Consider the following 25,918-nt stretch of genomic DNA (forward strand, 5'->3'; position numbering starts at 1 on the left):
GACAGAGACAAGCTTTTGAGCTACACAGAGGGCTTCTTCAGCTCTGCAAATCAAACCCCTACCTGACATTTTAAAAGATCAGTTTTCCAAGTTAGAAAAGTAATAACTGGTGCACACTACTGTTTCTTCTCAGAGACCCTGCATCACAATGAATGTTTCAAAAAGAAAAAAATTGGCCAGCTATGCAAATTTATATATATTTCTATTTTATTCTTTCACTTATGATTAAAGACTAACATATTATGTCAGTTAGTTATCTCACAGTACTGGTATACCTTGAAACACCTGATGTAAGAGCAGATATGTCAGTTTTATGTTTTCCCTTTATGGAATCAAAACAATGCATCATCAATGAGGACATGAAGCTATTGGTGCAATAATTGTCTTTAGGCAGTTTATTGTACATTAGTAAATCTAGCACTAGAAAATGCATTGTAAGAACAATTTTAGCATTAGCAAAATGGTAAATGAGTAACTAAGGGCCAAGATCGTGCCATTAGAGGGGCATTTGATTTCTAGGATGCTGTATTTCTACAGGCAGCCAATTTTCAGTGTATTCTTATCAGCTCTACATCACAAAAGAGGGCTTCTCAGCACACTGAAGTGATTTCACAACACAAAAAAACTGGTTGTATGGTTATATAGCTGCTTGGGGAACAAATCAGTAAACATTTTCACAAGGTCTTTTTCAAAATTTTGACTAGATTTCAGAAACTGAAAAATTCCTACCAGCTTTTCAGTGAAAATTATCAGACATTCTTGTCAATTCAAATTTTGCTACAACAGCAACAACAACAAAAATACGAAGTTTTGGGGGGTTTTTTTGGTCAGCTCTTGTGATGGGGTGTATAAACCCCACACTGGTGACAAAGGGGTTAAAGAGCTGCTGTGGGGAAGACTAGCCATACCCCTCCAGCCTTGTCAATCATGTCAGGAGTGGAATAAGGGTTTGAAGTCAGGAAGTTCTGAACAGTTGTTAAGCAGCTCTCAAGAGGGACTCCTGGAAAGCTTCAGGAAGACTGCCCTTGAGAAGGTCACCCACCAATCCTTCTCCCAACCCCAACAAAGGGACAGTAAACTCCAGTATCCTTGCCAAGCATGATTGGTTTGGCAAACTCCAAGATGAGCTGTTAAGTGCTTGGTACTGCTATCTTCTACCCCTTCCAGGGTGAACGAATTTGGGACTATACTGAAAGTATGTGGGAGTAGAAGCCGGGAGCCCCCATCGCCTTCAAACACAGACTATTTAGCAGAAATTTGTATCGCAGAGACACCTGTATATGCGGACAGGGGCACCTAATTTATTTTGCACTTAGACAGTAGAAGGAGCCGGTCAGTAGTCTGAGAATAGCTCTAACCATAGTATCTGTAACAGATACTACAGTTCATTCTACTCAAGATGAAGGTCATATAAACTATGACCTGTACAGCATGCAGTTGCCATAGAGAATTTCACACCAATACTTGATAAACTGCAGCTGTTTCACTACATACCCGGTCAAATGCTCATTCCTGATCTTTGGGTTAGTCCATGAAGTAGAGATAGGACATAAGGGCTTATCTGCAACTCAGACAACAGAACTCAGGGGGACATGGGGCTATTACAGATCAGGACAAAACTGCCAAGAGTGGAGTGGAGTGAAGAAAAGGGCATGCTCAGCGGAGAGGCCATGCATCTGGAATTTCAGATTATAGGAAGCTACATCCAGGCCGCACCTGACCACCTTCAGAGATTGTCTTCCCATTATGAAACGGATATGTAAAGTACATACAGAGATCTCTGCACTGACTAATAAAATGCAGTCACCTCTGTGGTGAAATATGGCAACTGCTTTATGGCACCCCAACATTCCCTTCAATGTATTTTATATTCCCCTCCAGTTTTAACTCCAGAACATGAGAATGAGATGGTGATGGAAGATAATTTTAATAGTGGATGTGAGAGAGAGGGCACATAGGATATAAAAATCTTTGCTCGGACTACTGTAAAAATCCAAGTCCTTAGATTTTTAAAAAAAAAAAGTACAGATTTTGGACAGCAGGTCCAAGAGCTTTTGGCAGCACTAGTAATTGCTGTGCCTTGATTACTGAGACAATCAAGCATTCTCTCTCTGACACACAGGTAATTGCCATATTTCTGTTTTGTTTTATACAAAAATAAAACATTTTCCAGTCAGCATCAGTTAGTTCAGTTTTTACTTTACTTTCTCATTTGATTTTAGCTTCCACAGTAACTGAGCATGCTAGGCAGTTCAGCCATTAGTAGCCAAATGCTCCCATCTCCCAGAGCACTTTGTAAAGTCCTCTAGTGAAGACCAATGGGCGAGACTGCGGCAGCAAACAAACTGAACCTGAAATGTCAAACACAGCTAATAAATACAAGACACAAAAAGGGCAGACAGGAATATTTGACACTTGCAAGATTAAAATCCACATGTTTATTATTGACAGAAATATTTCCAACTTGTTAGCCCATATGGTTTAGGGTAGCGTATTTAGCCTAGTTAGTGACATTACAACACTTCCATAACACTCCAACAGGAGTTCAAAATGGGATTTGTTCCTTAAGAGGAAATGGTCTTACTATAGGAAAGCTATTAAAGGGAACAAATTAGTCCCACTCTGTCAGTGACCAGCAGAGAGGATCATATTCATCTGTGAAATGGAATAATTTGGAGAGTGGATGTAGCTGAAAAGCTAAGCAGCACAGATACAGGGCAGACAGTCATATCTCCAGTGAGCCAGGTTTGCTAAAGAGTCAGACGGGAACTCTGCAGATGCTTGTTGTACAAGATGAATTTTGATATTTGTTGTGACAAAGTACTGTCCTTGACTCTGTGGGTCCTGCATTTCCTGGCAGATTTCGCTAGCCTCAGAGGCTCACTGTGACCCTCCATGTAGCCCTTCTCTCTCTAGAGGCAAGGGTCACAGCTTACTGAGCCATTTTCATCATAAGCCAACAAGGGAGGTGAGGAGAAGCAACCCTCCCTTGCACAGTCTGTCTCCCAGTCTCAGTAATTAATCAGGGAGGGGAAGGAGGGAGCCCAGGCCCATGCTCCAGCCCAGGGACCCTAAAATTAGCAGCTATGGAAGCTGACTTTGGAAATAGGACGTGTACAATTCCCTGGGCCACTTCCCCACAGCAGCCCCCACTCAATATCTCCTTTACCCTTACCTCAGAGCCTCCTTCCTTGCACCTGATATGGATTTGTACTGCTTCGTTCCTCCAGCAGCGCAGCTCCCACCTATAGCTCCTGGCACCTGCCCCTCATTGACTAACTGGGAGGCTTTTAACTAGTTCAAGCCAGCCCTTGATTAGCTTCAGGTGTCCCAATCAATCTAGGCTGTCTCCACTGCCTTCTAGAAGGATCTTAATTGGCCCCAGGTGTCTTGATTAACCTGGAGCAACTGCCATTTGGTTACCATGGTACCAGGGATGTGTTTAGCCTGGGGCTAACATACTTGTTCCTCACTACTTTACTGTAGCCATCTGGCCTTGCCCCATCACATTACCTATTGATCAGGTAGAGGAAATTCAGTGAAAAATGTAAAGGTAACATGCCAAATAGGTACATACATAGGCCTGTGTGCCAATCTCATTTTCTGTGCTTCAGTTCCACTGAGTAAGGTGCAAGGGAAGTGTTGCCATCTGTAAGTGGAATTAAAATTGTTCTTTCATATGTACATGGGATTTTGCCAGCATCCTTGGATTCCAATGCAACTTCATGCTATGCTGAGTGAAATTGTTTCAGAACAAAACAGAAGAGAATCTATCCACACTTAGATATAACAGGCAGCTTTTTTAAGATGTTAAAACTCAATGCTAAGTACCATTAATAAAGACTTATAAAATTTGATTGCATTATATAATACAGTAAAAAGATTAACAACATTATGTGGATAAAAATCCAAATTTTCCTTCTCACACATTTCACTGCACCAGCCCACAAGTTAGCTTGTGTTCTCCTTCAAGTCTTTCACTCCAGAGCCGGAGACCATTTAAAGGGCTGGTGGGTGTGGGGATGTCCAAATATTTGTTTGCATGGGCATACAAATTGTAGGAATATTTTTTGAATGCTCAGAGTTTTATCTTTCTCCTGAAAAATCAATTATTTCTGCTGGGTTTGTTGAGAATTAGACTCCTTAAACACTAAAACCCCGAAACCTAGCTGAGGATCACTCGATTGAGTAGCACTGGGGCTTTTAGAATTCCCAGACAGTGCCTCTTCATTCTATCCACATCTACAGCTGAACCCCAAAGTCTTTAATCATTTGAAACTCCCTGACCTTGAGGGCTGAGTAAGGACTTAAATGTTGTTGCAGTTCAGAATTATCTACTAGTTCAATGGCATCAGCATGCTACTCGTCAGAATACTACACCAACCTATACATTAGCTCAAACCAAGAGGTTACCAAAGCAATTTATTTTTTGAAAATTATGAAAACTACCAGACACTTTAAAGAAATCATCCAACTACAGTGCATAAACAAGAAAGCTGTTGAAATGATTGACCATAATTCACTGTAGCCTATCAACTGTATTTTAGAGTACATTTGTTTCCAAAGGCTCTTGAAATATATGTTGAAGTATATTATTCCCTCTCATGCAGAAGATACTTCACTATTCCTATCTCTCTTATTTATGATACTCAAAGTAAGAGACATTCCTGAGTTGCCCAAGAGCAAGTATCCTATATAATTATTATGTCTCCAAGAAGCGAATACTAACTTTCCTTTTCAGCATTTGGCGTTAACTTTAAGCCTGAGGGAAGAACAGGTGATTATTGCTAGAAAGGTTTCTGGACTCAACCGCAATTCAGTCTCCACCAAGGACACACTGGAACATTCTCATAATATTTCCACAATAACTGAAGAGCTGTTGTCGCTAGTGAATTTGCTTTGGGAAAGCCACACTTGAGGGTCTGGTGGAGATAAAGGTGAAGAAGCTAATTCATTATATTAGTACATTACATCCTTGGTGAACATCAGTGCTCACACTAAATTTACAAGCACCATGTATTTGTTCTGATGTTTAAAACAAATAATTGAATAGTTTCTCTTTTGATCACCAAAGACAGATTGAAAGAAAGTTTCCTTTCTTTTGGGATATAGAAAAATATGAGACAAGGGGATGGCAGGTTCATTTACCTCTCCTTAAAGAGCATGAGGATGGCAAGCCCACATTAACAGGTGCTGCAGGAAAACTCCACTCCTAACACCATGGGTATTTATTCCAGCAAGAAAGAAGGAACAGCCACATTCATTCCCACAGAATCCATTATTAGCATGTATATTTGTGTGTTGGGGGTGTCATACTGATAGGATTTCTGATTAAAATCCTTCATAAGAGAACCTTTTCTATTCTTGGCAATGAAAATAACTTTGCTGATCAACCAGATTTGTAGTTCTGCACTTTGTGCTCCTGAGGATGGGGATATATGTGACTTTCCTCCATCTTTCTGCCTGTCCTAATACCTATATCTGCCATGAGCAGAGCAGCTTTAGGGCTACTGTGTTGCACCAGCTTGCAATGGACCCCTAGAGATTGTTAACCTAGTGGCAATCATCAGTGTGCAGCATAAGTTCTTGGCAAGACTTCTGCTTCTGACATCTCCTACGGGAAGTTGGGTGGGGAGCCATGAAGGGTGGCACAGAGTTCACTAAGCTAGCTGCCAGCTTTGCGCCCCTCAGAGATTTCCATCCATCCTCACAAGGGAGATCTCCTAGGACCCACTTTGGGCAGCCTAAAGTATTCTCTACACTACGGAGACAGCACAAAGGCTGAGGATTTGATCATAAAAGTGAATAATGCAGTTTATACTTTAAAACATAGGCAGGAAGCAAAGGGCCAATCTCTCAGAAGTGGCCTCTGAAACGGCACTCACAATTCTGCACATTTTATATTTTTGCATCCATGTATTTTCACAGCCAAAACCTCTGATTGTAAACTAGATGCTCTGGTACTTGTATGAAAACTTGTCAATGAAATATATATTGTATGTGTTGCAAGGGCACACATAATGGGAAGAGCGCTCGCTGACTGGATGACTGACATCTTTAAAGAAAAGGAAAAGTCATCCAATTAGCTGATCTGCACAATTGTAGTCAATGTTTGGCATGTATAAGAATTTGAACATCAAGAGCTGCACATGCAAAAATTTAGGGGGAAAAAAACAAACAAACAAACCTACAAGCTCAAATAGGGCCCCCCTGAAAACAAACCAGAACAGGTGAAAGTAAGATACAGTTTAAGCTTAATTCAGCTAACTTTACACTAATGAGAACAGGGATATATTTTGTTTCATTTAGTGTCCCTGTCTAGGAAGCATGTGACAACAAGCACAATTCCAAAATGTCACAGCAGTGTAGAAAAGCATTTGAAACCTGAAAATTAGAAATTAATGAGGGTTAAAAATTTAATGAAATTTAGATGACACTACTTAAACAGATCATAACTCTATCAAAAATGTTTTACTAAATTGGGTATGTTTAGACATGATTAATTGATTAAATTAACTCATTTGGAACAATGTGGCTTTTTAGGTCTCCAGTTGAAATACAGTGAATGTTGATTATCAGATTAAAGAGAAGTGCTGACATGTCTTTGTTTCTTTCTAATAGAGTGAATGGGCATGAAATCCAAACTGCAGCTTTCCTGTCATGTCAATTCTATTTTAGATATTTAAATGGTCCTCATGTATATGGCCCTGTAATCTGAGCACCTCAATCTTTGTATGCATTTATCCTCCTGGGAGGTGGGAAGTGTTAATTCCATTTTACCATTAGGGTATGTGACTCGGTGCGGGTGAGGTCCATGTCCAGCACGGGGTGAGTGCACCCTGTCTCTCAAGCCACCTTTTGCCTCTAGGCATAAGGGTTTAAGTCACCGATTGACTCTTTGCTGTAGGGCCTAGGAGTCAGGGTCTATAGCAGTCCCCTGACTCCCCAGGCTGTAAGGCCTAGCAGGCAGAGTCCCTAGTAAACCCCTGACTCTAGAGGCTGTGATGCCTAGCAGCTAGAGTCAATAGGTTCGCCCTGGTCCACTAGGGTTGCCAACATTCTAATTGCACAAAACTGAACACCCCTACCCCAAGCCCCTCACTCCATCGCTCTCTCTCCCCCACCCTCACTCACTTTCACCAGGCTGGGGCAGGAGGTTGGGGGGTGTGTGGAGGGGGGTGAGGACTCCAGCTAGGGATGCAGGCTCTGGGGTGGAGCCAGGGATTGGGGGGAGGGGGAGTCTCTGGGCTGGGGCAGAGGGTTGCGGTGCAGGGGGCAGGTATGGGCTCTGGGCGCAGGCTCCACCTGAGGCCAGATCAGAAATGAGGGGTTCAGGGTACAGGAGGGGGCTCCAGTCTGGGGCAGAGCGTTGGGGTGCAGGAGGAGGTTTGGGGTCCCAGTGGTACCACTGCTCCCAGGAAGCAGCCAGCAGGTCCCTGCAGACCCTAGTCACATGGGCAGCCAGGGAGGCTCCGCACGCTGTCCTTGCAGCTCCCATTGGTCACAGTTCCCAGCCAACGGGAGCTGCAGAGTGGCACTAGGGGCAGCGCATGGAGACTCCCTGGCCACCCATGCACCTAATGTTCAGAAGGAGCCGCATGGAGCTAGGGCAGGCAGGGAGCCTTCCTTAGACCTAGACCCCACTACACCACCAACCAGATTTTTAACAGCCCAGTCAGCAGTGCCAGCTAGAGCCCCTTTTCAACCAGGCATTCCAGTCAAAAACCAGATACTTGGCAACCCTTTGGCCCACAGGGTGGTTAGGCATAGTGGCCAGAGTCAATAGGGTTGGGCACCTCCCAGGGGGATGGCAGCCAAGGTAAGGAGACCCAGGCCCTTCCTGCTCCATGGGTCTCAGCCCAGGTCCCTGGTAGTGGCAAGTAGGCTTACCACTTAGTCAATAGGGAATCCACCCAAAACATGGTGACTGCTGTACAGACTATGATTTGTCCCTCCCTGGGCTACTTCCTACCATGACTCCTGCAGTCCTGGCCTAGGCATTTTCAGGGTCTCTGGTCTCCTCAGGTTGTGCTGATCCCAGGGGCTCCAACCAGCATACTCAGGTGCCTGGACATCTGCCTGAGTCTCAGTGTCTCCTTCTCCTACAGTCTGGGGCTCCAGTAGCTCCTAGGCTGGTACCTGCAGCATGCATCCTTCCTCTCTATTAGCTAAGAGAGACTGAGCTTGGCTGCTTCCTCTTATACTGGAGCTACACTTTGAGCATGCCCAGTAGGGACATGAGGGCATAGCTTCCTCAGCTCACAGTGAGGAGTTAACCCTTCCCCATCCAGTGTGGGGTGAGTGCACCCCGTCACAAGCTACTAAGTCACAGAAAGATTAAGGGTGCCTTACGATGCAGCTAGGTGTCAACTTCCATTGAAATCAACAGGATTTAGGCACCTATCTGCATCTTACTCTTAAATGACTTTAAAAATCTGTCCCTAAGGATACATCTACACTTCAGTAAAAAACCTGCAGCGCTGAGTCTCAGAGCTCAAGTCAATTGACTCAGGCTCATGGGGCTTGGGCTGCAGGGCTACAAGTTGCAGTGTAGATGTTTGGGCTTAGTCCGCAGCCCAGGCTCTGAGACCCTTCCCTGACTAAGCCCGAATGCCTACACTGCAATTTTTAGCCCCACAGTCCAAGCACTGCAAGCCTAAGTCAGCTGACCTGAGCCAGCCATGGCTGTGCTATGGGTCTTTTATTGCAATGTAGATGTACTCTCTGTAATGTACCCAAAGTAACACAGGAAGACTGTGGGAGACAGAATTAAACCACATCTCTGGCTAGCACACGAACCACTGCATCATCTGTCCGCTGTAGCCAGAAGGGACCATAAGGGTAATTTGCACATACCTCCTGCGTAACATTGGCCCTAGAATTTCACCAAGAGATTCCTGCATCAAGTCCATACTTCTAGCTGAGCTGGAGCATAGTTTTAGAAAGACAGCCAATCTTGATTTAATAGCCTGCAAGGCCTGAGAGACACATAGCTCTGAATTTGAATCCATTTGGTTTACTTGAACATTTATAAAGGTGCCTATGGATTGCATGTATACGGGATTCAATAAAGTAATTCACAACATCAAAAAGAAGAAGCCACCAAATATACAGCCAACAAGAACCAAAGAAACTGTCACAAAGGAAAACCCCCATAGCTCTTAGGTAGGTCCCTACACCAGGGGAAAGGAATCAATTTTCAATTACCTGTGTAACAATAAAACCTGGTGGGAAATTAAACAAAAAACAAAACAGGGAGATGAAACAGAAAAGATGGTCACAGAAAAGCTTGCCAAAAATCAATTGGATTTGGTCCCTGCCTTACATGCAGCTAGAAAAGGGGTCTCTATAAGAGAGAAAAAAGATTTTCATAATTGAGAACCCCTTGAATGAGAATATTCCTGATCTCATCCTAATCCAAATTGAACCTACAGACCAAGAGCACACCTGCCCTGAATGATTAATTGCCAAGCAAGAGACATAGAGTCTGATCCAAAGGGCACCAAAGTCATAATTGCTGGTCATATATTCAGCATGTAATAAGGTGATCCTAATATAAAAGCCCTGATTACAAGATGAGCCCCATTTAAGACTAAAAAGGTGATCCTAATATAAAAGGTGGTGGGAAGCCACAGGAAGAGGTGTGATTGTCAGAGAATTGGTGAACCTGTTAGAGGCAGGGAGCAAGCTGGGGGGTGCTCATGAAACAAAAGCCTGAGAAGCTGCTGACTTGAGGAAACAGCTCCAGAAAGCAAGACTGGTTCTAGCAAAGACATTGAACTGTGACACAACTCTGAGAAAGAGGGACAGGAACCCCCAACTAAGAGGAAAGAGACACTGAACTGGGGTTGGGGTCTGGAGGGCCAGTGTGCACCTGAGGACTAAATAAATTGAACTCCAATTTTCCTTTGGCGTGCGTGGAGTTTAAGTAACCTCTGAAGGAGAAAACAAGGGTAGGGTACTGCAGATGCACCCCTGGCCACAAGGGTGTGCTCAGGAGGCAGTGGCATAGGTTGACTTTTATATCTGGGGGGCAAGGGGCTTAATAATACTTATAGGTCTAATTTCTGGATTTACCAATTGTTAGTGATAGTTAAATTACAGTGTACTTGAAATCACAAATAGAGTTGACATTTGTTATTTAATCACACTTAGTTTTTTTATTTTAACTTAATTATTTGCTGTTTAACAGCTACCACCTAAAAATCAAATTAGCATAAAAGTAAATTCTTGAATAAACAGAACTGAGCACTTTCATGTAACTATGAATCATGTCTCCCTGATTTTAGTTACATAAACATTGTCTGAATATAGAAATACTGTATTTATCTTAGTCTAGAAGCAATCACCTTTCCCTTCAGTTAGCTTTTCTCAGTTTTAGACAAAGTAAAATCATTTGATGAAGGTAAAACAGAGTAATATGTTACTTAAGTTAAAACTTTTAAAGGTCACAGAATCACTTTTACATAGGTGTTTTGTATCATCCTATATAATCTCATAGAAAATTATATCGCTGCTGTAGATTTTTAGAGTAATTTCTTAAGGTGCTTGATCTGATTCCCATTGAAGTCAATAGGCCTCTTTGGCAAGGTCTACACTACACATTTACTGCGATATAACTATGTCACTCAAGGCATGAAAAATCCACCCCCCTGAGCGACGTAGTTATCCCAACCCTAACCATCCGTGTAGACAGTGCTATGTCAGTGGGAGAGCATCTCTCTCCTACTGGCTTAAAGCATCCTCCCCAGGGATACTACAGAGGCACAGCTACATCATGTGTGTACAGCTGTGTCATTGTAAATTTCTAGTGTAGACCTGCCCTTTGACGTCTAGCTCTTTCTATGGGAGCTAGAAGAGGCCATAGAGCCCCATGATGTTTCTAAAGATACCTGTTGGTTCCATTCCTATTGATTTTTTTACAGCTGCTCCATTTGGGTGTCCAGTGAACATGGGTCCATTTGCGAGCAAGGTCCTGAAATCAGATGAACTTCAGTTGAATTCAGCTTCAGTTGTTCCCCAAACTCCAGGCAAACATACAGGAGGGGAAGAAAAGGGAAAGTAACATCAACAAAATATCCGAAGAAGTGAGGTTTTTACCCACGAAAGCTTATGCCCAAATAAATCTGTTAGTCTTTAAGGTACCACCAGACTCCTTGTTGTTTTTATCAACAAAACAAGATTTGAACAGCCCACTCCAAACTGAGATCTCTATCTTGCACAGAAGTTCTCCTTATGGCATACATATCTTACCCTTTGCATGAAGCAGATCTGTCTGCATCACTTGCCACAGAGTTAATCTCATTTTTAACAACCATTTTGTATTTATTAACCTTACTAAACTTAAATGAAATCCTTATGACATATGTCAAAATATGTCTTTCAGAGAGACCAGTAGATCAGATTTTTTCTTTCCCTATGTCACCTTCTCAGAAAGAAATACGCCCTGTTCTCCTGGGATTGGAGGGCTACTATCTTTTGTTGTTGTTCAGTGAAATAAGTCTAAACTGTTTTCTCAGCACAAAATAGATCCTCTTCAATAATTATGATTTTCTTCAGCACATGCAATGCACACATCAAACACATTGATTGCTAAAGCCTGTCCCCCAGATGCAGCATGGTAGTGAGCAAGAAGGACAGAGTCTCGCACGCATGGCCAGCTCTGCCCTCAATCCAGGTGCAGGGCAAGCAAGCTAAGCCTGGCAGGATCCAAGTGTGGAGGGGCTTAGTGGGGGGGGGATCCAGGTGTGCGTTGAGAGGGTTCTGTGTGAGGCAATCTGGGTGTGGGCAACTCAGTGGGGGGTCCCGAAGCGGGGGAGATCTCGATACACAGGGGCTCGTTGGGGAGGTTCCGGATGCATGTGCATTGAGTGGATGGGCAGGGGCAGCTCCCCGTAGAGTGACCCCTCTCTCCCCACAGCTGAGGAGTGATGGGGACAGGAGAGGGCGGGAGGGTGCTGCACTTCCTGCAGCCACGGATGGCTCTGATCGGTCCCATTGCCTCCTTACAGGGGAAATCCCATCATCCTCTCCCCTCACCCCCTCCACCTAGCCGGGACTAGCAACTGAGCACTCACCTGGATGGGAAGCAGCTCAGCCACCCAGCTCTCCTCACTGAAAACAGCCACAGTCCACTGGCTGTGAGGAAACTGACTGTTAGGTACAGAGTGCCTTGCATCACTGCTATGTGCCCCCTATGGTGCTGCGGGGGAGGCAGCGAGCAGTAACTCCAGGGGCTTGGTGCCTGCTGGTCAGCTTCCCCATGTGGGCTGTGCTGTGAGTCATCAAGAGCTCCTCTCCTACCCTCCCCTTAGGCAGCCCACATGGGCAAACTGACCAGCTGGCACAGAGCTCCTAGTGTCACCATTGCCCCCCGCCCAAACTTTCCTTCACGGGGAGGAACCAGGGCTAAGGGAGAAATCTGGGCACCCCTCCTCCCCACGTGTCACCTCTGCCTCATATCCAGTTTGGGGAGACAATGCCCCCATTCCCCCCCCAAACTCCACCCATGGGTGCCACACAGCACAATATGACATTCCAAGAACTGACTGTCTCATGATGAGCTACTTCTCACCAGAATTCAGCTCCAAAATCCTGGGATACTGTAGAAAAGAATGAGAGAGGAGTTAGAAAGCAAGTACTTAGGACAAACTATTCCTATGAAAGTTACATACCATAGGGAATCCAAGAATGGGAAAATGGCAGGTTGGCCTGGATTCATTATAGAAATAAGACTCCTCTGGATGTTTACAGCCAGTCATTTGTGTACCAAGTTTTCTAGAAAAGTATTTAGAAAGAAAAGAATTTCTTGCCTCAACACATCCCTATTAAAAGTCATCCTATCTGAGATTTTCCCCATCTATGAACTGGATAAGTGTAACTTGGGCACAGAAACCACTGAGCTATCCCTCCCCCCAAAGTATGTCTACACTTCAATTAAAAACCCATTGTTGGTCCATGTCATCTGTCTTGGGCTCGCATGGCTTGGGCTAAGGGGCTGTTTAATTGTTTAATTGCAGACTTCTGGGTTTGGGCTGAAGCCCGAGCTTCAGGACCCTCTCCCCTCGTGGGATCCCAGAGCCCAAACTCCAGCCAGAGCCTGAACATCTACACCGCAATTAAACAACCCCTAACCCAAGCCCCATGAGCCCCAGTCAGCTGACACAGGCCAGCCGTGGGTTTTTAAATGCAGTGTGGAAATACCCAAAGAGGTTTCAGTGACTTATGTAATATTACAGAACAAGTCAATGGTAGACTCTGGAGTTTGGGTGCAAACATCCCTTAGGATGAATTTATTAAAGGGGGAACTCTATATCTGTACTCTATATTTGTTCTTTCCTATTCTCTGTACTGTATCATAGTACAGAAGATAGGAAAGAAGTTGGGAAAGCACAGATAGAAGCTAGTGAGGAACAATCAAATGTAAAAGAGCCCCATTTAAATATAACACATGAAGGAAAGCAACTAAATATTGGCAAAATGTACAAGTGCTTATATACAAATACTAGAAGTCTAAATACTAAGATGGCTGAACTAGAGTACCTGGCGTTAAAAGAGGATAATGATATGATAGGTATTGCATAAACTTGGTGGAATGAGGATTGTGACAGACTGACAATATCCTGTAATATCCTGAATGGCCTTTACTGATTTAAGTTAAACTTTACTGAATTAAGGTTAATACTTTTGGTGGTACATTGTATTAGAAATGGAAGTGTTCGTGCACTATTGCGAGATTGTCTGGAACTTCTTTAGCAGGAAGACAAGATTAATGCAATTTCTAGAAGGCATAGGAAGCTCAAAGGTCTTTTTGGAACAATTTGGTGAAATATCCTGAGGTGAAGGGAATGCAAATTCTCCCCCTTGGAAATCAAACATTTGAAGATACACCCTGGGGAGGTTTCAGAGTGGGAGCCGTGTTAGTCTGTATCAGCAAAAAGAACAGGAGTACTTGTGGCACCTTAGAGACTAACAAATTTATTTGGGCATAAGCTTTCATGGGCTAAAACCCACTTCATCAGATGCATGCAGTGGAAAATATAATAGGAAGATATATATACACAGAGAACATGAAAAAATGGGTGTTGCCATACCAACCCTAACGAGACTAATCAATTAAGGTGTGCTATTATCAGCAGGAGAAAAAAAAAACGTTTGTAGTGATAATCAGGATGGCCCATTTCAAACAGTTGATGAGAAGTGTGAGTAACAGTAGGGGAAAAATTAGCATGGGGAAATAGTTTTTACTTTGTGCAATGACCCATCCACTCCCCATCTTTATTCAAGCCTAATTTAATGGTGTCCAATTTGCAAATTAATTCCGGTTCTGTAATTGGAGTCTGGTTTTGAAGTTTTTTGGAGAAGAATTGTGACTTTTAGGTCTGTAATTGAGTGACCAGGTGAGGTTGAAGTGTTCTCCGACTGGTTTTTGAATGTTAAAATTCTTGACGTCTGATTTGTGTACATTGTACATTGGCCAAACTGTACAGTCTCTGCGCAAAAGAATAAATGGACACAAATCAGACGCCAAGAATTATAACATTCAAAAACCAGTCGGAGAACACTTCAACCTCCCTGGTCACTCAATTACAGACCTAAAAGCTTATGCCCAAATAAATCTGTTAGTCTCTAAGGTGCCACAAGTACCCTGGGGAGGGAGACCTATTGTGAACTAATCACCTGCTTCTGAAAACTCCAGTTCAAAGACCCCTGATCTGTATAAAAGGGTAGCTAAACTTGCCATGAATGTGCTTGTTTTGAGCTGAAGCAGTGATGAACTTGTAACCACAAGGACTCTCCTTGGGTGAGAGATTGAAGGACTTCTACTGCCAGAACCTCTGTTAGGGTTGGGTGATCTCTGGCATATTAGGAGGTGTGTAGGTTCTTTTATTGTTTTTAATAGGTTTTCTCTGTAATGCTTTTTACCTAAAGAATAAAGTAGGCTTGCTTAGAAAACTGTAAAAAGAACAGGAGTAATTGTGGCACCTTAGAGACTAACAAATTTATTAGAGCATAAGCTTTCGTGGGCTACAGCCCACTTCTTCGGATGCATATAGAATGGAATATATATTGAGGAGATATATATATACACATACAGAGAGCATGAACAGGTGGGAGTTGTCTTACCAACTCTGAGAGGCCAATTAAGTAAGAGAAAAAAAAAACTTTTGAAGTGATAATCAAGATAGCCCAGTACAGACAGTTTCATAAGAAGTGTGAGAATACTTACAAGGGGAGATACAAGTTACCACAGTTTTCTATCTGTAGCAAGCACTCGGTAATCAGATTTTGATGAAAAAGCAAGCAGGTATGTTTAGGCAGACTGTCTTTGCAGGGAAATACATCGCATAGGCAGGGACCTGGAGAGCCTGGAAATACCCCAGTCAGAAGGGAGAGAGATGTGTGTCTCCAAGGGGACCAACAGCTGGGGAGCTGCAAGCCTGAGCGTGGATGCCCTTGCTGCATCACTGAGGGGAAACACAGATGCAGTTTCCCTGAACTGTGACAAGGATAATCGATGGGACACAGTAATACCAGGGTAAAAAATATATAGGAATGACAAAGTAGGTCACATTGGTGGGGGACAGGCACTATATGTTAAAAAAAGCATAGAGTCAAATAAGGTGAAAACATTAAATGAATCAAACTGTACGACAGAATCACTACGGATAGAAATACCATGATGGAATAATGAGAGTATAGCAGTAGAAATGTACTACTGACCACCTCGCCAGGATGGTGATAGTGACTGTGAAATGCTAAGGGAGGTTAGAGAAGCTACAGGAAATGCAATAATAATGAGTGATTTCAGTTACCATCATACTGACGGGGTAAATTTCATCTCAGGGTATGATGCAGAGATAAAATTTCTAAACATTATAAATGACTGCTTCTTAGAGCACCAGGGGAGGGGCAATTTGTTTACTCCTAAGTGGAGCACAGGATCTGGTCTGAGAGGTAACTACTCATATCCGTGATAGTGACAATAATGTAATTAAATAAAGCATCCTTACAGAGGGAAAAGTACAAAAAAACCCACCACTGTAACATTTAACCTAAAAGGGGGAACTGCACAAGAATGATGATGTGAGTTAGACAGAAATTAAAAAAAGCTGTCACACGGGTAAATTGCCTGCATGCAGCCTGGAGACTATTTAAAAACACCACAATAGACGCTCTGACTAAATGTGTACCTGAAATCAAAAAGAATGCCACCATGGCTAAACAGCAGAGAAATTGACAAAGAGTCCTGGGGCACCTTATAGACTAACAGACGTACTGGAGCATAAGCTTTTGTGGATGAATACCCACGTCGTCAGACTCATGAGTCTGATGACGTGGGTATTCACCCACGAAATCTTATGCTCCAATACGTCTGTTAGTCTATAAGGTGCCACAGGACTCTTTGTCACTTTTTACAGAGCCAGACTAACCCGGCTACCCCTCTGAGCAGAGAAATTGAGGATCTTACAGACAAAAAGACGTCATTTAAAATTTGGAAGTCAAATCCTAATGAGGAAAATAGGAAGGAGCACAAACTCCAGCAAGCAAAATGTAAAAGTATAATAAAGCGGTCAAGAATGAACTTGAGAAGCAATTTCTAAAGACACGAAAACTAAGTAATTGTTTTTAAGTACATGAGAAGCAGAAAGCCTGTCAAACAGGCAGTAGGGTCACTAGGTGACAAAGGTGTTAAAGGTGCTCTTGAGGAAGACAAGGCCATTGCAGAGATGCTAAATGAATCCTTTGCACTGATCTCCACTTCAAAGGATTCTCAGAGCTATTCTTTTTTTGGCAACAAATCTAAAGTACTGTCCCAAATTGATGTGTCAGTTGAAGAGGTTTTAGAACAAATTGATAAACTAAACATTAATAAGTCACCAGAATCAGACGGTATTCACTCAAGAGTTCTGAAGGAACTCAGATATGAAATTGTAGAACTACAATTGTAATATGTAAGCCATCACAGAAATCAGCCTTTTTACCAGATGACTGGAGGATAGCTAATGTAACACCTACTTTGAAAAGGGTCTCCAGAGAAGATTCTGGCAACTATGGGCCAGTGAGTTAACTTCAGTACCAAGCAAATTGGTATGGAAATTATAGTAAAGGACAGAATTATCAGACAGATGCCAGCTTATGCCAAGTCCCTTAGGCCATAGGCGCTGACTCCATGGGTGCCCCAAAAATAGTGGGTACTCAGCACCCACTGGCGGGCCCTGCAGATCAGCTCCTCCCCCTCCCTCCCAGCACTTCCCATGTGCCATAGATCAGCAGTGTGCAGGAGGTGCTGTAGGAGAAGAGGAGGACCAGGGGTGGGAAAAGGTGGGGCGGGGACTTGAGGGAAGGGGTGGAGTGGGGGCGGAGGCCAGGGGGAGAACAGGAGGTCAAGCGCCACCCCACCTCCCCCAAAACTGCAGAAGTTGGTGCCTATGCCTTAGGCCTCATTTGAACACTGACAAAAGGATAGCTGGAAATCTGTCTGACTCACCTCTGTGTTAGTATTGTTAAAATAGGTATTAGATTTATAAACATGTGTTTAGTGTTTAGACTTTATGAAATGCTTGCAAGTTACTGCATATATTAATCTCACTTATCATATTTGTATCACATGTTATAAGGTATTATTTAAGTGGTTTGCTCTGTAATTATGTAAGTCATCAAACAGGAGAGAAGTTTACCAAGTTTACCACAAGAGGTGTCATCTTCTCTTCAACAAAAGAAGGCCCATAGACAAGAGACAAACCATTGTGGAATATCCATAGACAAAATATTTTGTTGATTGCTCCCACCAAATCCATGAAGAGGAGACATGCACAAACACTCGTCCCATCAACTTGAGTGGTGGGGGAAGGGAATAAAAATCCGAGTCAAGAAGAACGTGTTACCCCTATGCTGCTTGGACTTTAGGAAGAGGGCAAGACTTCTAAGCATAGGCATGGGATACCTGGCTGTTTAGCCTGGGTTAGCCCTAAAGGACATATAGAGCTTTCACATTACAGCAGCTCATATTACTTTTTGAAACCAAGACTGTAACTCATTTGTGTGTGTATGTTTACCTGCTTTGACCTTGTAAATAACGCTTATTTATTGTTCCTAATTAACATATCTTTAGTTAGTTTATCATAGGCTTGGCTACGAGTGATATCTGAAGTACAAATGACCCGGGTAAGTGATTGGTCCTTTGGGACTGGGAGTAACATGTATATTGTTGTGATTTTTGATGTAAGTGACCATGTATCACAAAGGCAAATTTGCCAGGGTGGCCAGATAAACCAGAGTGCCCCAGGAGACTGTCTGTGACTCCATGGTAAGGCTGTTATAGTGATTGGGAAGTCCACACTTGGTAGGTGAAATCTAAGTATAGAACATACAACCAATTTGGGTTTGTGCCCTGCTTCTTAACAGTGTGCCCTGAAGTTGGCAGTCATGGGTGTGAGCCACTCTAGACAGCCTCATAGAGCCTAACTTCTGTACCAGGCAATTTGGTAAAAACTATAGAAAAGAATAGAATTATCAGACACATAGATAAACATGTTTTGTTTGGGAAGAGTCAACATGGCTATTGTAAAGGGAAATCATGGTACAGCTATCTATTAGAATTCTTTGAGGGAGTCAGCAAGCATGTGGATAAGGGTGATCCAACGGATATTGTGTATGTAGATTTTCAAAAAGCCTTTGACAAGGTCTCTCACCAAAGGCTCTTAAGGTAACTAATTACCTATGGGATAAGAGAGAAAGTCCTCTCATGGATCAGTAACTGGTTAAAACATAGGTCAAAAAGGGCAAGAATAAATGATCAGTTTTTACAATGGAGAAAGATGAACATCGGATTCCCGCGAGGATCTGTACTGGGACCTGTGCCGTTTAACATTCATCAATGATCTGGAAAAGGGGTGAACAGTGCAGTGACAAAGTTTGCAGATGATACAAAGTTATTGAAGATAGGTAAATCCAAAACAGATTGCAAAGAATTACAGAGAGATCTCACAAAACTGGTTAACCAGGCAACAAAATGGCAGATGAAATTCAGTGATGATAAGTGCAAAGTAAGACACTTGGAAAAAATAATCTCAACTATACATATACAATGATATGTTCTAAATTATGTATTACCACTCAAGAAAACTATCTTGGAGTCATCATGAATAGTTTTCTGAATACGTCCGCTCAATGTATAGCAGTGGTCAAAAAGGCTAACATTATGTTGAAACTATTAGGAAAGGGATGGAAAATAAGACAGAAAATGTCATAATGCCACTATATAAATCCATGGTATGTCCCCATCTTGAATATTATGTCCAGTTCTGATTGTCCTATCTCAAAAAGGATATAATGGAAAAGAAAAGGGCTCAGGGAAAGACTTCCATACAGGGAGAGACTAAAAAGAGTAGGACTGTTCATCTTAGAAAAAGATGACTAAAGGACGATATAATACAGGTCTATAAAATCACAAATGGTGTAGCAAAAGTGAATAGAGAAGTGTTATTTACCTATTCACACAACAGAAAAAACAGGGATCACCCAATACAAAATTATAAGCAGGAAGTTTAATACAAACAAGAGGAAGTACTTTTTCACACAACCCATAACTAACATGTGGAACTCATTGTCATGGGATGTTGTGATGGCCAAAAGTATAAGTTGGTTCAAAAAATAACTTGATAATTTTCTGGATGATAAGTCCATCAGTGGCTATTAGCAAGGTTGTCAGGGATGCAACCCTGTGCTCAAGGCAACCCTAAATCTTTGGCTACCAGAAGCAGGGAATGGAAGACAGGCGTGGATCACTCCCTTATTGCCATGTTCTGTACGCTCCCCTGAAGGTCTGGTATGGGCCACTGAGGATACTGGGTAAGATGGAGTATGGTCTGACCCAGTACGACCACTCTTATGAGAAGGTTGTTTAGAAGAAACTTTGTGAGAAGGATTTGTTTGTTTTATTAAACACACCGGAGCATTCTGAACTGTATTAATGGTCTACGGTATGACTGTGGGTCCAACTGTGCAGTCCTTACACAGGAAAAAAGTCCCATGTAACTCAGTGCAGGATTCAACCCTTGTAATTGTTCTAAACCAAAAATATTCTTGCTTTAAATCCATGCCTACAGAAGGTACTTGGAAAGTCTCTTTTAATAGTATTGCTCACCTTGCATGCACAATTAGGCAGGTCAGCACTTTCCCATTATAGCAAAGATGAATAAATTTGAGTTAATGGATGCTTAGGGAATATTCTTAGATCTAATGACCTTGATTAACTGTATCCTAGGGAGCTGAAATTTGCTTTAACTTGTTTGTTTTCTATCATTTGATAGATGACAGTTTCACTGGTACGATACCTTTTCTGTCAACCCGATCTTCCTTTTCACACTCGTGGGGCCCATGGCACTGCTTTCTTCCATTATTCAATCGGAAACCTTTATGCATTTAAGGTTAATAAAATGTTGTTATGCTCTACACCCATTTTAGATCTACTAGTGATATATCACTGTGAGTTATGATTTGAGGTCTGATTTCAATTTCCAGTTTCCGTTCCTCTCAAACCCTGGTGTCAACATATGGATTGCCTCATATGTATGCTCATTTTTCTCAGAAACAGCCTTTGCCTCAGTTTAAAATTTGAGTTATTCAGGAACACTGTTACAATGAATTTAGACCTCTCACCCTCTATGTAGAAGCTCACCCCCAATTCTGTCACACTAGACAGCCATTGCTGTTAATAATAGGAGAAAATAATGCTCCCACTAAAATTGATGGCAAATAGATTGTGGGTCAGGACCTGTGCAGAAAAAATAAAAGTATCCTGAAATCTATAAGAACAATTAAGGCCCAGATTCTCAATTTATGTAAATTCTTGTAGTTTATCTGAAGTGAATGAAGCTTTGTCGATTTATATCTGCTAGGGAACTGGTTTCGTATTTTTAATTAGATTCCTCAACATTTGATATGTTGGAACTGAGTGCCTTACATCATGTTAGTTTCATTCATAGTGGAATGAATTTGCCATTCATCTTCATGAATGTCCCATTTACTTCTCACTGATGGAAATGGCTTTGGTGAAATTTAAACTAATGATTTCTTATAAAAATTGGGACAGCAACTAGAAGTTTCACGAAAATACTTAGAACTGGTGTGAAATTTTCCACTGTCCAAAATTAAAACTCACGTTTGAATTTCAGAAAAAGCTGTAATTTCTTGCCGTAAATAGTTCATAGAGGAGGCATTGGCCATTCTGTAGTTCTTTTGTACAGCTGTGATCTTGAACAAACCCAAAATATACTTCAAGGAATGGCAAATGCTCTAAGGTTTGGCTGACCCCTTGATTCCTTTATGCTGTTCCTGGAAGGCAGGAGAGGCATTGATACATGGGGATTCAGCTGACTGACTTCCTCTCAACACTGAGAGAAGGCTTCAGAAATGAAGATTACTTGTAAACTGGCCCTTTCTTGTCACTTGCACTCCACTAATGGCTTCTTGGCACTCACATGCTTCTGTAGTGGTGTGGCAATATCCAGTTCAACTGGATTCCAACCCCAATGCTCAGATGTAGTTAAGGGAACTTTAGCATAGAATGGTTACAAAGTAGGATAATATGCTAATACCATTAATGTGTGTTTTCTTCATTTTTGTTGTCCTGATCTTTGCTTAAAAAGGAGTGTGGAAGGGGAAAAAAACATTTTAAAATCTGTTTGTTTCTTACTTTTTTTTTTCTTAACAAGATCAGTCACTAATCCATTGTTTTCAAACCTTTCAACCTTACTTACATTTTTGTCTTGTTCTTATTGATTTGGTCTTAGAGCTTCTGAGTTGCTGAGCTATTGCATTTTAAAAGGATTATGATTTGGCTTAAATTGATTTACTTCATGCAGGATGTGTTGGACATCAAATATAACAATTCTCATTTTGCCATATAAAATATAGATCGTTTCTTAAAATACTTTCTCTGGGTTGGAGAACTGAGAAGGATTCTGCCTGGAATTTAAGTTTTGTATTAGATTACAAAACACAACTACAATATAAAATGGCATCAACAGAACTTGTTAAAAGAAAATATTTAAAATGTTTCATTTTTAGTCCAGCAATATCCACAATCCGGTAGATGCTTTGCAAACGTATCTGAAGATAGGCATTGCTTCAAAGCAGAAAAAACACATTTTAAAGAAGTTTGGAATTGCTTAGTAGCTAATCCAAACTCTTCAGAAATTTCTAGTATGGCTCTCTCTTAAGTAGCAATGGGCAAATCAAACGGAGAAAGGACTAACTAATCATTTGCCCAACATACAGTCACAGCAGTATATTTCAGAGAAGAGTATGCTTTCTTAAGTATACACTTAATACTGATCATAACCCATCCTCAGCCTACAAACAAAGAGCCTAAGGCAAAGTCCCACCCCCCCTGAAGTTGATGGCAGAACTCCCATTGATTTCAATGGGGCTAGGATTTCACCCTAAGTACCTAAGGCCCAGGAACTGTATTCATATTCACAAAACTTAATCCTCATACCCATGCAAAGTCATGTTGAAGCCAATGGGCTACATTAGGTTAAAGGGTCTGGCCATAAGGATCCAATTACAGGATTAGATCCTAGACACTAAGAACACATCAGTTGATTTTAATTGTCATACTAGTACATGGAGAGAGACAATGCACTTCCAAATAGCTGATTCGTTGAATGGCACCAAAAAATGAATAGGGAACAACGCTCCCTGCTGACACCACCATTAAGCAGCTGGGCTATTGTATTCTGCTGCAACTGTGTCTTCTAAGTGGTTTTTCAATGATACCTCATGTAGAGTGCATTACAGTAATAGTTTAGAGTGCACATAAGCATAGATAACTGTGATAATGTCCATACTGGGGAACAATAGCAACCATGGTACCAAACAGAGAAGAAAAAAAAGGCATTTTTACATAGTAGTGCCAAATGGGATTATAGGAGCAATCAGGGATATCAGCGTAACCTAATTTTGGAACTCATTGACAAATGGTTGATAAGCCCCCTCAGTTAAATCGTCTGGCATCATCCTTGTCATTCTCTCTAAATGCATCTCCTATCAGGCTGTATCATGTCTGCCTTGCACTAGAACTCAGTCAGATTGCCCTATTCCAACCCCAAATAGCCTGGCACCAGTAAAACAAAGTCAGCACTATCAAGGGTCATGGGGGTCTCTTACTTCTCCGGTTGAACTGTGGCCCCTGCCTCAGTTTCTGTCACCTCTTCTTGATAGTTTACCTTACTATTCACAGAGCTTTCCTATCGGCCCTGGATACTTTAACCCTCCAAGCAAATATAAGGGCCTTTTCTGGGGTAATGAAAAATCCAAAACAAAACAGCCCTTTGCCCACCCCAGGATCCATGAGACATTCTGCCCTTGGCTGCTTGGTCATCCAGTCATGTCCCTGGATCTCAGATCCTATCAAGCAGCTGAATTTTCACCTCACTTCAGGGTATAACAGCCTGAAGTCTTGATAGTTCCTCAGAGGTGAGCGGGAAGGGGGAAGGTCACCCCTCCTCCTTTGAGCTCCAGTCCATGAAGCAGTCATCCAGTATGACCTTAAACTAGGTGAGACAAGGTAGGTGAGGTAATATCTTTTATTGGACCAGCTTCTATTGGTGCACGAGACCAACAGAAATTGATCCAATAAAAGATATTACCTCACCCACCTTTTCTCTCTAATATTGTGCTACCAACATGGTTACAACAACTGTATACTTAAACTATGTGGTCCTATTTCACTTTCCCCAGAACTAATTCCTCCCTTTCTATTCTTCGTGGATTTACATGAACCCCTGTAACAAGCCCCAGCTTCCTGGCCTTCCTCAGTATACTATGCCAGTTCAGGAGCAAGAACCAATGTTCATGTAAGCAGTTCAAAGCAACCCAGCTTGAAATTTGAAAGCACTCAGAAATATCCATTATTTGAAATGAGAAACATTCTGCTGAAAATACAGTGAAGAAGTACTGAATACAGTGCTTCATTTCACAAAGACTGACTCAAGTTGCAACTGCAACTGGGTTTTCATCTCCGGAACCTTTGTGAAATTGCTGCCCGGAATAAATGTGAAATTAGTCATGGCAGATGGTCCCTGACTATCTCCTGGTGGGAGGATTTCTCCCCTTCTACTTTCCAGAAAAAAAAAAAACCTGTAAAAAAGAAGCAGGTCATAGTAATCAACAGCTGTCATGTGGGAGCAAGATAGCTGCCACATTGCACTCCAAAGGTGGCTATGTTTCAGTGGTTGGCTAAGTTGTGAAGGGTATTTGTAAAGCACTACAAGAGCCTGGACTGAAAAGCACTTATAAATGTCACATTCCTATATATCTATTCTCAGTAGTAAAATATTCATTGTAGACTGGTAATTATCTACCTTGCATTTCACCCTAGTTTCTCGTTTTAAAAATAATGTTTCTTTACAAGTCAGTATGGTGCCGCTGTTATATAAAACTAGAAAACAGAATCAGGTTACATGCGAATAAATGGTAACAGCACAGACCAATAGAAAAGTGCTTTTTAACAAAATAGGCATCCACCATCATTGGTGACATAGCAAAATGTGCATTCATCACCTCAGTTTATGTAGGGGCATTTATACAGATAATTCTTTGCAGTCTGGCCTTTCAAAATACCTCATTGCTTATTTCAAAGTTTAAAATACAATAATTGATTATATTGTATATTATTGAATGTGTTCTGCAAGACACAATACAGAGAGTGTGTGTGTATGTTGATACAGTTAGGATACATTTGTCAAAACTATAAGAAGCTTTTGCTTCCCAGTTTGGGTTGGGTAGAGAATTCTTATTTGGATAAACTTCCATCACAGAGATTAAAGCAAATCCCTAAAACAGATTACTACTTTGATATTTATGAATTCGTCATACGGTTTCTGTTGGGAAGGAATAATGAATCATCATTGGCCTTTAAATGTATTAGCAGATGAGAAATAGCCATAGAGATCTAAGAACTTGTCAAATGACTCATTCTAAAGTATTAGTTTTATGTGATCCATCAACAGAATGGCCATACTGGATTAGACCAGTGGTCCATCTAGCCCTGTATCCTGTCTTCTGGAGGTTTCAGATGCTTCAGAAGGAATGAACAGAACAAGCCAATTATTCTGTGATCCATCCCCCATTGTCCAGTCCCAGCTTCTGGCAGTCAAAGGTTTAGGGACACCCAAACCATGGGGTTGTATCTCTGACTATCTTGGCTAATAGCCAATGACAGACCTGTCCTCCATGAATTTATCTTAATCTTTTTTCAACCCAGTTATACTTTTGGCCTTCACAACATCCCTTGGCAATTAGTTACAGAGGTAGACTGTGTGTTGTGTGAAGAAATACTTCCCTATGTTTGTTTTAAAACTCCTGTTCATTAATTTCATTGAGTGACCCCTGATCCTTGTGTTATGTGAAGGGGTAAATAACACTCCCTTGTTCACTTCCTCCATGCCATTCATGATTTTATAGACCTCTATCATCTCCCCCATTGGTCTCTTTTCTGAGTTCCAGTCTTTTTAATCTTTCCTCAGAGGGAAGTTTTTCCATACTGCTAATCATTTTTGTTGCCCTTCTCTGTACTTTTTCCAATTCCAATATATCTTTTTTGAGATGGGGCAACCAGAGCTGCATGCAGTATTCAAGATATGGGCTAGCCCTGGATATATATAGTGACATTATGGTATTTACCTCTTAGTGGCATCTATCTCTTTCATAATGGTTCCTAACATTCTGTTAACATTTTTGCCTGCCGCTGCACATTGAGCAGATATTTTCAGAGAACTAGACATGATGATCCCAAGATCTCTTTCTTGAGTGGTAACAACTCATTTAGACCCTATCATTTTGTATGTATAGTTGGGATTATGTTTTCCAATGTGCATTACTTTGCACTTATGACTGAATTTCTTCTGCC

General features: G+C 41.7%; 1 long non-coding RNA gene across 2 annotated transcripts; it reads right to left on the bottom strand.

Annotated features, from left to right (window-relative positions):
• Positions 1-264: 264 nt before the first annotated feature.
• On the bottom strand, positions 265-8,179 carry LOC135973462 (uncharacterized). Of its 2 annotated transcripts, none has more exons than XR_010590299.1 (3): positions 7,973-8,179; positions 3,578-3,733; positions 265-2,351 (listed from the first exon to the last, which is right to left on the bottom strand). It is a non-coding gene; the product is annotated as an uncharacterized LOC135973462 (long non-coding RNA). The 2 variants fall into 2 exon arrangements; XR_010590297.1 differs by having other exon boundaries at positions 266-2,351; positions 3,578-3,649.
• Positions 8,180-25,918: the final 17,739 nt, after the last annotated feature.

This window comes from Chrysemys picta, chromosome 1, assembly GCF_011386835.1.
Source record: "Chrysemys picta bellii isolate R12L10 chromosome 1, ASM1138683v2, whole genome shotgun sequence".
NCBI classification, from domain to species: Eukaryota; Metazoa; Chordata; order Testudines; family Emydidae; genus Chrysemys; species Chrysemys picta.